We start from the raw sequence: 11,094 nt of genomic DNA, 5'->3' as shown, positions 1-11,094 counted from the left end.
CTTCCCTCCACTACTTGGCAGGCGCTCGGTTCACTGCCACTTGTGCCTGTTACACATAATCTGTTGGCTTTTAACAGAGGAACCAATAAACCATTAGGGATCTTTCCTCAGTTGCATATTACTTTGGGAGTATTTTTTTTCTTAATGTGATGGTAGTCCTAGGCCCCTTAGATTACAATTTACTTCTTGGGCGCAACTATGTTTATGACATGGGAGCTATTGTTTCAACACTCTTTCGAGTGATGTGTTTCCCGCATGAAGGCAAAATTGTCACCATTGACCAGCTTTCATTTCCCGGTTCAAATATGGCTTCTAGTCAACCATATTCCCTAAATGGTATTTTTATCCCAATGGTATCTTCCCTGCCACGGGTCAATTATGTGGCAACCTGTTCCATGCCTACGTCAATTGACAATCAATTCCATGATGTTGTGCATTATGTACTAGGGCCATTGGGACCAGATCTCTCTAATGAATTCCTTGCTATGTATCCCTTCCAAAGCATTGTTCTCCCATCTGATGAGAACCTCTTGGAAGTAATGACCTCTTATGGGCCATGATCAAGGGCATGAGGATAGTTCCTGGTCTTGTGTCAACCTCGTTAAAAATGAAACAAAAGGTATGAGCGTAGTTCTTTGTCTTGTGTCAAGATCGTTAAAAAATGAAACAAGGAATATGAGGATAGTTATTTTACTGTGTCAACCTCATTAAAACATGAAACAGGTCCCAGATCATAGTTCCTTATCTTATGTCAAGCTCATTAAAAAAATGAAACAAGGAATCTGAGCAGAGTTCCTTGTCTTGGGTCAAGCTCATTAAAAAATGAAACAAGGTCCCCTTGAGCAAAGTTCCAATTCGACTCTTTGATTAGATCTTGTAAAATCTCAGTCGATTCTTTTACTTGATCTCGTAAATTAACCTTCATTCCATCCACCTAATAGCTATGAGTAGTATACTCAGATGAATGTAATGAAGCTTGGGGGGCATGCACCTAGAATCAAGTCATCATGCTGGGGGCATGCAAACCAATTCCAAGTATAGTTTTCATTTCAAGCTTGTGTAAAAATGAAATTGAATCTCAAGCATAGTTTTTTCTTGTTTCAAGCTTGTGTAAGTATGAAAATGAAGCCAAGAATAGTTCCCTATGGTTCAAAATTGTGTAAAAATGAACCCATCTCCATTTTAACCCTCGCAATTTCCATTCTATCAGCCTCTTCCATCAGATGAGCCTTGGTTTTTCTCCTTCCATCATCACTATCTGCTTGGCCAATCACACGCTTTCACTTGGTTGTTTTACCCTTTTTGAGGAACAGTTGCAATGAGTGGTCTTATTAGCCAACCTCTTCACATAAACCAACATGTTTTGAGAAGTTTCAACATCACCAGAACCTGTTTCCATCCTAGACACCACTCATTCCTCTAAATGGAGTCCTCTTTAAGCTCTTTTCAGACTCTTGAAATATGAAAAGATTGCCAAGTGCTTGCCCTTTTCAGCTCATTAACAGATTGGAAATGACATCTACTTAGTATAAGTTTAACCCTTTTCCGGACTGAGATAGATTATTTACAAAAAAGGAATACGTTGATCGAACATGGTCAATAGGTTCTCTCTTGTATTATTTTACGCTCTTTTGGACTTGAGAGACAAATTTATGAAAAAGAACTTGTGGAGTTTTCTTTTTTTCCCTTTTCAAACTCTTTAAACATGAAAAGGAACGAGTTCTGATTGTCATTAAACTCGTTAAAACAACAAATAGCTACAAACTTGTCCATCATGACAAAACCGAGTTTCACCTTTTTTGGGCTCGTTAAAACATCACATAGCGATGGATTCACTCGAAGGGTGGAATTATACTACAAGCATATGTTATCGTCCTCAAGCTTGTTAAAAAAAAAATAGGTACTAGTCAACAATGACTGGGGAAAATGGGAAAAGGGATAAATCACTTTATGGTAGCAAGTCGCTCTTGAACATGACACTTTCACTTCATCTCTGTGACTTTTTGGGTTGGGTTATCTGCTTGATGGTTATCATACCTATGGTCTATCACACCATCCATCACTTTGGTTTTGGTTCAATGCTGCCAGTTCATTCAGTTCCGCCAACATGTTCAAGAGAAGTCACTCAGTAAAGCTCATCCTTTGCAATACTCATAAACCTTCATTTTCATGACCGCCATTCCTGAACCTTGTGTCGTTAGTCACATTCTGTCTCCAAATTTATTATACTCGTTTTGTGTTGTTGATGTGGGATACATCAAGGCCCTCCTTCGACGAGTCACTTCTTGTCGACATCAACACATTATCCAAGAAGTTGACTTAGAAACACCCTTTTAGTACCTTGAATCTTGCATACATAATTGGAAAGTTTCTCTCTTTCAGCGATAGGTTGACATCACTTTCCTGCAAGCGAAATAATTTGTATGGTGTTCGACATTAGAACATCTATTCACACCATGCAGAATGTACTGCAGTACCTTGAGAATCATTATCATTATCAGTGATCTCTCTCGAGTATATTAATGGCTTACATCATTGGCTGGTAATCAGATGGTGCCTTCCCATGTTCGAATTCAGATCACATATTCACATGGTTAGACTCGTACTTGAGCGAATGATTGGGCGAGATAGAAGACCCCAGATCTAGTTTCATCCATCCGGGCTGCGATTTTAGGAAAGTACTAAATCATCTGTACGATGGATTTACACTGATGGTCATCCCATCATGGGTCTATATATGTAGACGACTATCTATGTACATGTAATGAAAATTTTATATGTTGAGTATGGGTATGCCTTCCCTCAGCAATTCATGAAAAAAATTCAAAATATCATGATGTTATGTATTGTAATCGATGAAGGTCACCGTCTGCTTCAGTTCCTCTCTGTCATATCGTAAAGAATATCACTCGACATTATCATTTTCAACTTCATGCTTTAGGGGGCAACTGTTACAGGTCTATTTGGGCACATCACTCCCGACATTCAGATCAATACTTTTAAGGCTCATCAAACCCTAATTTAGTTGATACATGCCCTAGAGAATTCAACTCATTGAATGCCTTCTTCTATGAAATTTTCATGGCCTGAAGCCTTCCTGAAATGCCTCTTTGGGACACCAAGGCAACCCAAGCCTTGAGATAATGCACTGTAGAGCAGGTAGGCCCACTGTGGCCTGCACTACAGGGCACTTAGGCCCTCTTTAGCCTGTGATGGGCGAGATTGAGCAAATTTTTCATAGGGTTCTGGGAATATTCCTTCATTCTAGATGATTCTAGAAGGTTCCCATCTCGTATCTCCTCCTATGAGATCGAAATTAGATAGGCTAAGGATCCATTAACCTCCTATCCTCTCATCCCTTGCTCCATGGAAACTAACTCCAAGATGGGAAAGCCAATCAATACCCTCATTTATGACAAAACCACCTCCATTTCCTATAAATTGAGCACTCATCATAGGGATCAAGGGGCTAGAATCTGAAGTTTTTAAGGAAATTATGTTGGTTTGAGGATTGAGTTTATGTTAAGCAATGTTATGCTGTTGGAGTTGTGTACTATTTAATGTGGCGAGGGTTGAACTGAAGCTGGAGGAGTGCCACAGGATTGAACTGTATTGGGTGATACTCTTCCTTCTACAATAATAAAGAGCTTATTCCTTTTCTCATATGATTGTTCATATTTGTGATGATTATGTGTTTCAATGTCTTCGATTCCATTGTTTTATAGTAGATAGATCATGTATGCTTTGATCATTTCTTGTTTCTATTTCTCTTGATGCAGGTACCTTTTGAGCAAATTTAGTTCAAATGGGAGTGACGAGAGCAATTCAAAAGAGATTTAGGAAGTGAAAGGCAACAAGTAAGTTCCTCCATCTCATCTATCTTCTATAAGAAAACATTAAACTACTTTCCTTCTAGTGTTCTAGGTGTAGTCACCCACCTAGGGAATATGTGTTTATCCATAGATGCAAATTCCATGTAACAGTTCACAAATATTTTCCATCCCCTTCACACAAAGCTGGGTATCAAGGATACTAAGTGGAATTTGGTGCTCAAGTATTGAAAATGTCTACAAAAGTACATCCAAGACAAGATGTAGTTCCTGGACATTTCCTCACTTGACACGGTGTACCGGTATGCTATCAAGATTGAGCAAAAGTTTAAACAAAAGAAGCAGGACTTTAGATCTGTGAATCCAAAGTAAGGAAAAGGCACCCCCAGACCATAGAACAAAGGACCAAGCCAAGGCGGGGCTAACTAGGACAGCCCGTCAAAGCCGCAAGAAAAGAACAACACGATGAAGACAAAGAAGGACATGAGAAAATGGTGTGAGTTCCATAAGAGCTCCACTCACAATACAAGTGAGTGTTGGGCCCAACAGTCACTGGTGGCCGAGTTGAAGGCTTATGAATCAGACACATGTTCCCACTCTGAATCAGAACCTGATAAGGGAACTGACAAAGGGAAGTAGATCATTGATGCGAAGCCCGGTGCCACCATGGCCACCACCAAGATCTAGAAGATTGAGCTTGAAGACCTAAACAGGGGAACGCCTCTTCCACTCATAGATGTGGGTGAAGGGTTCTCCACTGTAGTTCAGGAGCCCAAAGAACCTCATTTTAGCAGAGGTCATTAAGCGGCTGGGCCTAAAGGATACATCACATCCACAATCGTACACCATTGGGTGGCTTCACCAAGGACGGGATCTTCGCGTCAACCAGCAATGCCGCCTTCCCTACAACATCAAGCCCTTCACGGATGAGGTATTGTGTGATGTTTCTCCTCTTGAACTTTGTGATGTATTGTTAGGACAACCATACTTGTGGAAGCAACATGTTGTATATGAGTCTAGACCTCGCTCTATGATTATTACCTTGGCCAAAACGTTTTACAGGATACCAGAGGTAGCCCCGCCTACTGCCATCTCATTGATCACTGCAAAGAAATGCAGTAATATCATTTCCCAGACTAGGAAATTTGTTTTCCTTATGATTCTCCCTCAGGACAAGAATAAGGTTATGGCCATGACTTCCAAGCAACGCTCATCTTCACAACAACAACAGATGGACAAGGTTGTGGAGGAGTACAGGCATATTTTTTCCTCACCTATAGGGGTACCTCTACACTGTCAGGTCAAGCACTCCATTGATCTGACATCGGGCATGCCGCTGCCCAATGGGCTGATCTATCAACACTCGATTCTGGAGAACAATGAGATTAGGGGGTAGATTCAATAACCATTGTAGAAAGGGCACATCAGACCAAGATCATCATCCTGTGTGAGCCCGATTGTATTGGTACAGAAGAAGGATGGGACCTAGAGACTATGTATTGACTACTAGGTGTTGAACGAGATCACTGTCCAGAATAGGTACCTAATCCCTCGGATTTGATGACCTTCTTGACTAGCTCAAGGGGGCCAAATATTTCAACAATATTGACTTGAAGTCAGGTTATCACCATGTGCCTATCGAACCCTCTGATGTGTGGAAGATTGCCTTCACCAATGTATTCGTGGTGGTGTATTTAGATGACGTCTTGATCTTCAGCCAAAGTTAGGATGAGCACCTCCACCATATTCGATAGGTCCTTCAAACCCTGCAACAACACAAGATGTGTGCTAACTTGGAGAAATGCACCTTTAGCCTGACCCAGGTTCAATATCTTGGGTACATAATTGATGAGCAGGGTGTACATGTGGACCCATCCAATATACAAGTCATTCAGGATTGGCTAGCCCCAACCACTGTAATAGAGCTCCACAGCTTTTTGGATCTTGCCAACTTCTACCGTAGGTTCGTGTTGGGATTCTCTCATATCACTTGGCCTTTAAGTCAAGTCACCAAGGGCGGAGCAAAAGCAAAGTTTTTTTGGTCTGAAACCCAACAACAAGCATTCTCTAAGTTGAAGAATCACCTCTATTCTACACCATTGTTCACATTACCAGACCTGCAACACGCATTTGAGATTGAGACAGATGCCTCTGACTGTGTTATTTGTGTGTTTCTTACTCAACATGGGCATCCAGTGGCTTACAATATTGAGACACTTTTAGACACAGTCCGAAAGTACCCCACTTATGACAAAGAAATGTATTCCATTGTGGAGGCCCACTGTTAATGGAAGAATTACATTCTGGGGAAGGAAATGGCCATCCACATAGATCACCGAGCTCTACAGTTCATACAGATACAAGGAAAGTTGCAGAATGATCGCCATCATAAATGGTCCACCTACCTACAACAGTTCCATTTGAACATTAAGAATAAGAAGGGCAACACCAATAATGTCGTTGATTGCCTCCACTGACCACTGGTCATGGCTCTGAACATTGTGCTTGACTCTTGTGAGCACGAGACATCAAGGTGGCCACATCTTTACAAGAGCGATCCATAATTTGACAACACATACCAAACACTCCTAGAAGGGAAGAACGTTCCAAATTTTCACCTTCAGGATGCATTGTTATGCCACCTAAGACACATGTATTTTCCTTCAAGCGAGCGTGCCAAGATGGTTTGGGAGGCACACTACAGTCGGGTCGCTGGACATTTTGGAGTAGAGAAAATAGTGGCGGTATTGCAGAAGTATTTTTATTGGCTGAAACTTCATCAGGATGTTGGGAAGTACATTAGATCCTGCACTGCCTGCACCATTTCCAAATCAACCATCAAGAAGCAAGGCATGTATACTCCTCTACCTACTCCTAGTCGGCCTTGGGAATCTGTCTCCATGGATTACATGTCGGGCCTTCCTTCTACTAAGCATGACAATGATTTCATTTTCGTGGTCATTGACAGATTCTCTAAGATGGCCATCATGGCAACTTGCAAGAAGAGTATCATAGTAGAAGCCACTGTTAAGCTCTTGTTTGAGCCAGTGTGGGTACACTTTGGGATCCCACAGTCAATTGTCTCAGATCGGGACAACAAATTCCTGAGTGCATTTTGGTCAAGTCTCTGGTCAATGCTGGATAAAAAACTTACTAAGTCCATGACTTTCCATCCCCAAACTAATGGTCAAACAGAGGTTGTCAACAGGATGATCATACACATTCTATGCCTGTACAACTCGAAGCATCCATGCACATGGGATCGAATCCTCTTCTATGTCCAGCACAACTACAACAGATCTCTTCATAGCTCAACGGGCCACAACCCATTTCAGGTAGGGCTAGGATTTTAGCCATTATGTCCCATTGATGTGGCCATACCATTTGTAGCTACTCAGGTAGATTCGACTCATGTCCAATCCGAAGCCGACATGGCTAACAGCCTCATTGAGAGCATTCAATACATCCGCGAGCAGGTCCATGATATATTGGACAAAGTCAATGCTAAGTACAAGCAGCACCACGTTCAGCATCGGGTGCCACACAAGTTCTAGGTGGGCGACAAAGTTTGGCTACATTTGCAGAAGGAGCACCTCACTGGACCCCACCGCAAGCTTCACCCGCTCCAATATGGGCCATACACCATCACCAAGGCTGTAGGAGACAATACATTTGAGCTTAGCATTCCATCGTTCCTTGGTTTGCACCCAGTGTTCAAGGTAGAATGCCTTCGGCCATACTTTCCACCATTTCAAGACACATCCGACGTTGCAGAGCATCTCACACCAATAGAGCTAAACCCAAACTGCATGGAATAGGTCACCACTAATTGGATCATGGACACATAGATCAAGAACACCCGCGAGCAAAAGATCCAACTATATCGGGTTGTCAAAACTAGCCAACTCCTTCACCAAGGCAAGTGGCTCACCAGGGACCAAGTTCAGCAAAAGTTTCCCCATCTCATGGAGGCACTCAATGCAATGGGGACCATTTCTTCCTAAGGGGGGGGGAATGATCCAGGTAGATATTGGTGGCCACCCGCCTATTCCACTTGGATCCCCAACACTGTCTCTTTCAGTTTTTTGGTTTCCTTAATTGTAGCACAATTTACTATTTTTGGCAGTTTTCAGGTCCTGAACTTCCGAAGCTGTTTTGAGGCCCTAAATGACTTTTTTAGGGAAAATGGAGAGACTAAAAATATCCCCATTCAACTCACCTTCTCTTCATGATCTTTGAAAAGAGGTATTGTGATAGCCAAATGGAGATCGTATGCCAAAGTTACAACCTCGGGAATTTGATGTACCAATTTACCCAAACAGGGCCCACAATTTTGGCACTTCGTCTCCTAGGGTTAGGTTTTTGGATGTTTAGGGTTTTCCATTGTTTCTCAATAATAAATATGCCTTTGGGCCTCATTGTAACACAGTTTAGAGGCATGTAGCCGCCACATCTCTTCTCAGAGATAAGCTACCATCACCTGAGCTATCTTATTTCCATTCTATTTGTAAGCATAGTTCAGTGTTTTTCTATTAATGAAATGAAGTATTTTTCTGTTGCATCTTTGTATTTATGATTATATCTATAAGTTGTTGCATTCCTGTTTAAGTTCGGATCGTGAATTTGTATGAAATGTCACACAAGTGTCGTCATGGTCGTTCAACGAACTATCTCAAGTGTCGCACTTGTCGCTCGCACCCATTGGTCAATCACACTGAGCATGCTATTTTGTTGGTTCAAGGTGTCTTTTCGTCGAGTCGTGTTGAGTGTGTGTTCGCAAGGTAATGCATGCACAAGTTCACTTGCTCACACACTTAGTCATTTTGCTGAAACTTTGTCGACTGGACCACCCTCCACCAACCGGACCTCCGCTAAGTTGCACTGCGCAGTCTCAGCCCTCAGTGATCATGCACCACTATCCAGAATTGCACAAAGATTGAGGCTGCCTCTTAGGTAGTCTACACTACGCAATCCTAGAATCAACTCAACTGAATGTCACCTAGAAGAAACGCAGAAGTTGCTCAACAATTGATCTCAATCTGCGTTGCCTGTAAGCAAATCTATCAAACCTCCTACTAGTCAACCAGAGAGTTTGACCAGGTAGTGACCCCGGGCTTCACTCCCCGAAAACATTGCGCAAAATATGCTAGCATGCCCAACTCCACTGACTGAATAGATTATGTAGACATGAAGGACATGCACCCGTTGCCTGTCACTGCACTGTCCTCGAAATTTGCGGAGTTTTGTCAGTCAGTCACCTTGTCAGACAGCATGATGCTCCTCCTGAAAGCTGCAGAGTTTTCATGGGCTATCCTCCAGTTGTCCGACACCCTACTCAACCCAGAAACTATGCAAATATGTCCTGCAGGCCAGCCTCCTAATTCTACGCATTTTTGGCTAGAAAGCTCCCGCAGCCCGCTACTAGCCTCCCCAGAGAATCTGCACATTTTTCACTACCAGTGTTCTCCCTGCTGCCTGCACTGCCTCCCTAGAAAATTTGGGCAGATCTTCCCTTCAGCCGTGCTAGATCCCGCAAATAGTCACTACTGATCCAGACTACCCATCTTAGCCTCCTAGTTACTTCTATGCAATTTTCCCTGACAGTGCCTAGAGCCAGCGTCTCGACTTGAAATGTGCTCTACATAGTTTCTGAGCCTTGTCCCCTCTCTCAGTCACCTACACCCGAAAATGAAAGATGATGCATCATGGTAGACTAGGATATTTCTAGATTTGATGTCGTCTCGTCATGAGTGATTGTAGATACAGGTACATGGATGAGACATGGCGCGATGACGAACGAGATGAAACAAGAGCGCATGCTAGGAGACTTGTTCGCGAACGGATGAACACATGAAGCATGCCAAGTACAAGCGAAGGAGATACATGCACGTGAAACATCAAGCGAACACCAAGACCATCGAAGACTCCGCACACCTTACCATGTGAAGGTGAAGCAATGATACACCAAGAGAACATTCATCACTCAGCAACACTCCAGCTCGACATGGACACCACCACTAGCCTGAATATACCACCATTGTCGTGTTGAGTCATGTCATGAGTCACCTCGGCCACATAACTACTGTGGGCCATACTGTTGTAATCAATGTAATTTAACATGGAATTCCAAGAGACCCATATGTAAAGTTGAAGAGTCACGTAAAGTTTAAATGTCATGTAAGTTGAACAGGCATGAGGGAAGTCGAACAATCACAAGGGTCAGTTTCACCCTTGACTATATATAACCCTCTTTTTTACATGCAAAGGAATTTTCACTTGGCTCTTCCTAGATAGCCTTGAGAGTCTGTAGTATTTTCTTTGAGGAGCGAGTAGTGGCTCCAATTCCCCGCTATCAAGGTTAGTGATGTAAAGGTATAGCGATGTGTCTTGGAACTTTCACTTAATTCAAAAGCCTGATAACAGACCATCACATTTTCACACATGTATTGTATTCATTTGTAAGACTATTCTTTGGACGCTTGTAATGCATGTTGCTTTAACCTATATTAAGACAGTTGAAATATTTCGATTGTTCTAATACATATTCTTTCAAAAATGTGTTGTATAAGTTGTTAACATTGTCTTTCCCGTGTGGACTATTTCGTCGAACACTTGACAAAACCATTCTCATAAACTTGTTATAATGGCTGTCACACTCATGTGGACTATTCTGCTAGGTGGTGTACGTGCTATCCTTTCATTGTGTGTTTGTGACTGCCGCATCCGAGTGGACTACTCCACCGGAAGCTGCACATGTCCTGTTATGTTGTATATTTCTAACAGAGTTGGGACTATTCCCTTTCGTCTTGCGACTCACTCTCTCCCTCTCCCTCTGCAGTGAAGGAACCTTGATACAAGTAACACTAAGCACTGACCAAGCACTCACCAAGCACATGAACCTCGTTGTTCGAAGACAAAGGAAACCACTCTCATGTGTTGACAAGCAAGAGCTAAGGAAAATCTTTAAGATAATGGAAACCGGGCCATCATACCGAATGGGACTCCTACACCAAACGATGTTTGGTCTATTTGGGACTTCATACTGGGGAGATCCCATGAATGTTGGCAGGTCCAACACTGTTAACACATCTTCAATCACTTAACGGGAACATTGATTCTCTCCTTGTCAATGGTTAATTCTTAAAGCATTACTTTCGATGGTGATCTGGGTTTGTGCCCTACACTGTGTACATATTATTTTCTTTCTTGTTTGCTTGAATTTCGCTTTGTTTTCATCATGTGAATAAGTGTTGTGTATGAACAT

Source organism: Pinus tabuliformis, chromosome 6 (assembly GCF_031772625.1).
Source record: "Pinus tabuliformis cultivar Carrire ecotype Pingquan chromosome 6, CPIR1, whole genome shotgun sequence".
NCBI classification, from domain to species: Eukaryota; Viridiplantae; Streptophyta; class Pinopsida; order Pinales; family Pinaceae; genus Pinus; species Pinus tabuliformis.
The sequence above is the reverse complement of the archived record's forward strand: the minus strand, read 5'-3'. Positions refer to the sequence as shown.